Source organism: Gobius niger (genome assembly GCF_951799975.1).
Source record: "Gobius niger genome assembly, chromosome: 8".
Taxonomy (NCBI): domain Eukaryota; kingdom Metazoa; phylum Chordata; class Actinopteri; order Gobiiformes; family Gobiidae; genus Gobius; species Gobius niger.
Genome location: NC_136859.1, coordinates 23,240,437 through 23,246,820, shown reverse-complemented (window position 1 = coordinate 23,246,820; position 6,384 = coordinate 23,240,437).

Below are 6,384 nucleotides of genomic sequence, written 5' to 3'. Positions count from 1 at the left end.
TTCTCACCACGAGCACAGCGTCACGCGGAGCCGAGGGCGAGGCTGGCACATCTCCAACCAAAAGTACAGTGCGACAGTGCGTCTTCAGGCAAAAGGCGCCACAGACCTCAGTCAATGCGACTTTGCAGAGTCAACACATGAGCAAGAGGCTTGAGATCAGCAGGAGTTTGTTAAAGAGGAGTTATACCGAGCGCCCGAGCCATCTTTACTGTCAGTATACGTTTCAGGTATAGCCTATTAAGAGGAATTATAAATCAGTATTCTCAACAGTATTCTAAACATTGCAAATATTGAACAAGGTCTGGCGTACTACTTTTACTGCTGAAAGCTAATGAGTATATGCCAATTAAGCTACTGTTTACTGAACAACTGTGATAAAGGCGCCCACAGATCTTTCATTCATTCATTGTTTGTTGATTAGACCAGCTCACTGAATTTGATCAACTGATGTCAAGCCTCCACCTCATAACAAAAGTGGATGTATTTTTTTTTTAGAAACCCAATTTGGTTTCATCTCAGGCACAAAACAAGTTTTAAAAAAAAAGGCTTTCAGATGTGTCCACCTCAATCACCATCAGTCCCTTTTATCAGTTTGTCTCTAATAGGGCTGTCTGCCTAAGCCGCACTGCTATTTCCTGGTGTGTTTTAAAGGGGAAGGAGATGAAAGCTTTGAAACCAAATCTCCTGGGCTTATGTTGCCGTTATTTTACAAGTAGGCACCTCTCATATGTTCATTCAAACAGACGCAGAAATTGTTCAATTCAAGGGTGGATTATGAATTTTACGTTATGTCAGATGTTTTCTATAACGCTCTGCTGGTTTTGTTTTGTTCTCTGTTTTATTCTATAGACACGAAGGTATAGGAGCAGTATTGTTCACCCAAGATACAAGAGCTTTCTCACATTGGTTTTTATGAGGGAGCAAAGAAACATTGAATATGGTGAGATTGAGAGATATGGATGATTTATTTGTACTTATTATGTTTTGATTCTGGCACATCTGCTGAATTTATCCAAATCGACTTGATAATTTAATATTTTGTGGCTATTGCTAATTCATTTTAGAAATTATAGTCTGCAAAGGAGCATCTCTGGATTGCAGCCATTCTGTTTATAAACACAGAAAGAGTCCCCTGGGAATAATAGACAAAGGGGCGCACATTTAGCAGCCATTATAAAAGGTTATAGCCCCATCACTTCATTCAGAGAGGGGCTTTAAGTGAGAGTCATAGCTACAGCTCTTAAACCACTATTAAATCAAAGTTAGGGCCAACAATGCACTAAGGAGCTCTAAATGTGTTGTTTTTATTTGTCACACTGTACAGTAACACTTGTTTGGAGATATGGGCTACTGACACTGTTTACTTCATAATGTTTTTTTTTTCCTGCAGGCAGCAGTTCATTAATATTTTAGCAGATTGTTTCCAACAATTGGAGCTTGACATGAGTGAAGAAGCCCAAGAGGCACAGATCGGCTCTGTGCGGTTTGGTGAAATTCGTATAGGCTGAGAATGATGGACATACTTTAAAGGAACTGTAAATAAAAAATATTGCAAAACACATTAGGCTAGTATGTGATAGAAAATATGTACTAGTTATATGTTTTAGGATGTTCTTCTACTCTCACTGTACTGCTGCCTCATCAAGCCCTTTCTTTTTTAAACTTTTATTTTTATCATTTATAATGCAGCATGTTGATAACGGTGTGGAAAAATCCATTAAAGGAACAGGCCACCGTTTTTCCATACTATACAGATATGTTCTTACCTGAGCTTAGACGAGTTGATACGTACCTGTCTGGTCTTTGTGCCCGTGGAAGAGCGTGGCAGCTTCCAACTTCACCCCCGTTTGGAGTTATAGGAATACATTGGGAGAGGCGAAATGCTAACAACATCTTTGGTCGTTTTGTGTGACTGAGGGCACGCACAAAGACCAGACAGGTCAACTTGTCTAAGCTCAGGTAAGAACATATCTCACTATGGAAAAACGGTGGCCTGTTCCTTTAAGAGCCTATTATTCGTGGGGGTGTTCAGTATTAAAAGGTCATCTTTTGTGTGCATATGGGACATATTGCGATTAAAGTCTATTGATGTATTGATTTATGGCAAACTCTGGAGTTTTGCACAGAACAGTTTGCCCATGCAGTTCCTGACACACACCAGCATCGAGCAGTGGTGCTTAAGTTTGAAGCTATAATATAGCTATAGTTCTATTCATATAGTCTTGTTATGCATATAGCTGCTATATGCATAACAAGACTATATGAATAGAACCGTCCACAAGGCAAATTTTTCCTTGTTCTGTGTTAAGACACTCATCTGGGTGTACGCCATTTTTAACCATCATAAAAAGAATTTTGCATAAAGATACAAAGATGGCCCATGTTTACACCGCATGTGCCTTCCACAATGGCGACATGTGTTTTATATATATTATATTCTGAGTGCTTAAACTAAAGACAGAAAAGGAACCTGCACATGTACAAACTTCCATCCTTCACCACCATGTCACACAGGCCAATAGGATTTGAGCGGCTTAACCACAGCCTTGAATGTATCTGTGCTTCTTGCAACCATGAGATATACAGATTTAGATATTAACGCCTCTCACTTGTAGGATTTATGTTAGTATGTGTGGGAATAGTATATGGACTATAATCCTTTTTATTCTATCCAAATCCGCATGCTACGAAGGTCTTACAAGCGATACATTGATATTTAAAGGTGGTCATTATTTAATTTTGTCTGAATACTGAGATTTAGTTATTTAGTTGTTCCTGTATCGTGGTGGATTGGATTATAGACCATGTTAATCTTAAATCTGATGCTTTTGTGAATGTATGAGCATCTAATCCTATTAATATGTTTATGTTCACACTTAACATGTATAGCGAATATATATCTTTTAATAAAAGAAGTTTTGTATAAGTTTGAAGCAGGTGTAGTTTTAGAAATGTTCAAACCAATCATGCTTTGATATTTAGTAGTAATGAGCAAAGAGTTCTCATGAAGTGTCCACAAAAATGATCTTTACTGTTTATTACTCTATTCTTGAGTCTGATTCAGGGGTGAAATCAGATCTGCACGCTGCTCCACACACTGTTACCTTACAAACTGGGACAACTCTCCACGCCTAATTTGCTCAGACCAGGTGACCTTTTTCACCAGAAGCCCTCTGCTGTGTGGATACAATATCAATACATGCACACAGCCATGGCACAAATACATGCAGTGCTTCTGTTGCTTCTGTTGGATGTGGCAGTCTGTCTTTTGCCCATAAACATAAAGCTCATTGCTGTTAAAGGCACACGGCGTAACATTTTGGACTCTACTGTTGCCATCCCAATGCGCTGCTCGACACAGAAAATACTATTACGGCAGTGGGTAATCAAAGAATGGATTTGGGTGAGGACCAAACCAAAGGGTTAGATTCCGCATTTACAAATCTAGCATGATAAATAGTCGACTAACAATGGCTAAGACAATATAAAAAATTAGCTGTGGGGTCACTAAAATCAGTTTATTACAGTGAAATGTGCCAGGAACATGCAAACTTCACACAGAGATTGGCATTAAAAAAAAAAGAAAATCTATGTCAAAAGAATATAAACATTTTGGCGGGATAATGGTTTAAAATAATCTGACAGATCATTGCTGGCATAAGCTCAGTGGACACAAATGACTCCCAGCTCATTAAAAGCTTGGATAAATCAGACGGAAAAAGCCTTCCATCTAATAAATACCGGCTTTGGATGAAAAGCAGACTAAAACTTCTGCATGTTTTATTCAAATTCAGACTTTCTAATTTTAAAAGCAGGCTGAGAGCCCTCTTTAAGACAGATAGATGAGAAATAAATGGACTTGGAGATGAAGAGCACAAAGCCAACTGGGTCACAAACTTATCCACAATGAACCCACGACAAAATAGATAGAAACCAGATATCCAGATGCGATGATTAATTTTGCACATTTTTTATTATTTGCCTAGAACAGATTTAAATAGATATTCCCTTCACAAATGAACTCTGAAGACCCTGGTCCTGAGGGCAGGCTGAGTGGAGGAGAGTTTTGTGTCGACTAAATCTGCTTCTTGAATCTTTTGCTCCATTGCCTTTATCTCTCTCCTCTTTTTTTTTTTATACATTTCCCCAGATTTCATAGCCTCTTCATTATTTGCTTTTCTGCACTGTCAGAGTTGAACCTGATCCCAACGATGCTTCAAAGAATACACTGAGCACAGCTTTAGCCAAAATGTCAAAGGAGGGAGAGAGAGGAGCGAAACAGGTGCACGGCAGTGTGGGATTAAAGTAGATTACTACTAAAAACGCGAGTATTTTGATCGTGAACCGTTCCTCGTGTTATGTTGAAGTGTGAATTGGTATGCTGTTGTGTCGCCGGGCCTCTACTGTAATCACAGAGCATGAGCGCTGATGATTACGACAGAGCAAAGGCTGGTTCAGTGAAGAGCACAGACTCCGGGTGGAGCTCTTGAATACAGATGTGGACAGATGAAGAAGCCTTTTCACACTCAAGCAACGATTATTCTGTTCCTTTCTGAGATTTTTGTTTTTAATTTATGTGTTGTTTGTCTTTTCTTTTTTCTTATCATGTGTAAAATTCAATCATACAACAAAAATTCTAAAGGGTCCACGCCTGGATAGTTTTGGAAAGGCTTGATCCTCAGACAAGTATGTGCAAGAGCGGGTAATATAGCATGAAGTCATTGACATTGAGAAAACAAACCCCAAACCTCTTTGTCGGATTAAATGTGGTTGCTAATATCATAGTAATTTTAATAAACACAATATCGTGGCCATATGTCAAGTATTCTATCTAATCTTATGAACAACAACATGGCCTAAATTCTGAAGAAGCTCCATCACGTTAATTAAAATAGCCATGTCAATAACAAACTAATGCATTTCTGTCAGGCGTGTTGTTTGCTGAAAGCCTGACTGCGCCCTTGAGCCTGTTGTCTGTTGCCAGCGAGACTGTTCCAGATCTGAGCTGAGATTAAGCGGACCTCTGGAGATGACTTTGTTGACCTTTGCTTTAGCCTTGTCTTTTGTTGTGGACTTTGACGTTTTTTTCTCTCTCCCTCATGCTCATCTATAAATGCACTTTTTGCACTGTCTGGCAGTCGGCTTGACAGTCTCTATTTGATCTGAACGTGATGACGTCATACAAGGTCTTGTGTTTTCAAAAAATCGTCCATAGCTTTGCTTACCTGACATACTGAAACTAGAGTCTGCATTAATTTGACCATAATGATGGGTTCACGTGGGGGTTAGGAGGTTAAGATAAAACCTTAAAAAATGGCCTATTCGGGATCATGGGAAGTTTCAATCTCCTCAGAGAAGATTGAACATTGAACCTTATAGTAAGCCTCGCTGTTAGATCGGCAATAACACACACAAAATATGTTTAAAAACAAAGGGTGTCATTTTCCAAGCTTCTGCTCATGTGCAAAACTAGCAATGTGGAATATGTGATCAGGAGAGTGTTTTGTGCCTTTTTTACGCAGCCATCATTCTCTCATTTACATTTATAGCCCTGCTGTGGTAGCACACAATATTCCATATGGTAAATTAGGTGCAACATACTAAATGGGAAGATGAATTCAACATACCTATGGAAAAAACTTTTAAAAATATATATATTTTTTAAAAGCAATTGATTCTTATTCAACTTTCAATTAAAATGATTCTATAAAATTATAGCAACAAGAAAATACCTTCAATTATGCAACATTATGGAAAATCCCATGTGTAGATTCTGAGGTGGAAGAGGAAGATTTAGTGCACTTATTTCATTTCTTCCCTTATGCATCTTAAGTTTTGGATGTTGGTCCAGAACTGGTTACTAGAATTCAAAATTAAAATCAACATCTGTCCCATCAACATAATATCGGGGATACTGGAAAGCAGGAATTGTTCTTGTTGGTAACATTTTCATTTTCAAATGTAAATCCAATTCAATAATTCCTTTAATTTTCACATTTCTGTTGAGATTTTGAAAAGTTCTTTCTTTGTAACAAGTGAATTTCTCCATAGTAAGATCAATGAAGGCTATATTTAAATCTTGACCCGCTTGCCACACAAGATGGCGCCAGATGGAGTTGTGGGAGAAATGTGACGTCAATGGAAATCTATTCGCAAATATGAGAGCAAAAATATGTTTACACAAAGAACAGATTATGAGAAGCTCGCAACTTCAAACTTTTAACCCGTACATCACCTATAGCGTCTACACCGCTGAAAACACCAGTCCGTGGGTGCGCCTGTTCCGTGTAGCATTTGCGTACAGTATGTTAATTGTCATCGTTTCATTGTCATAGCTTCAGTGTCGATAAATAAATCACAGTTTGTGGAATAGGCTATATAATA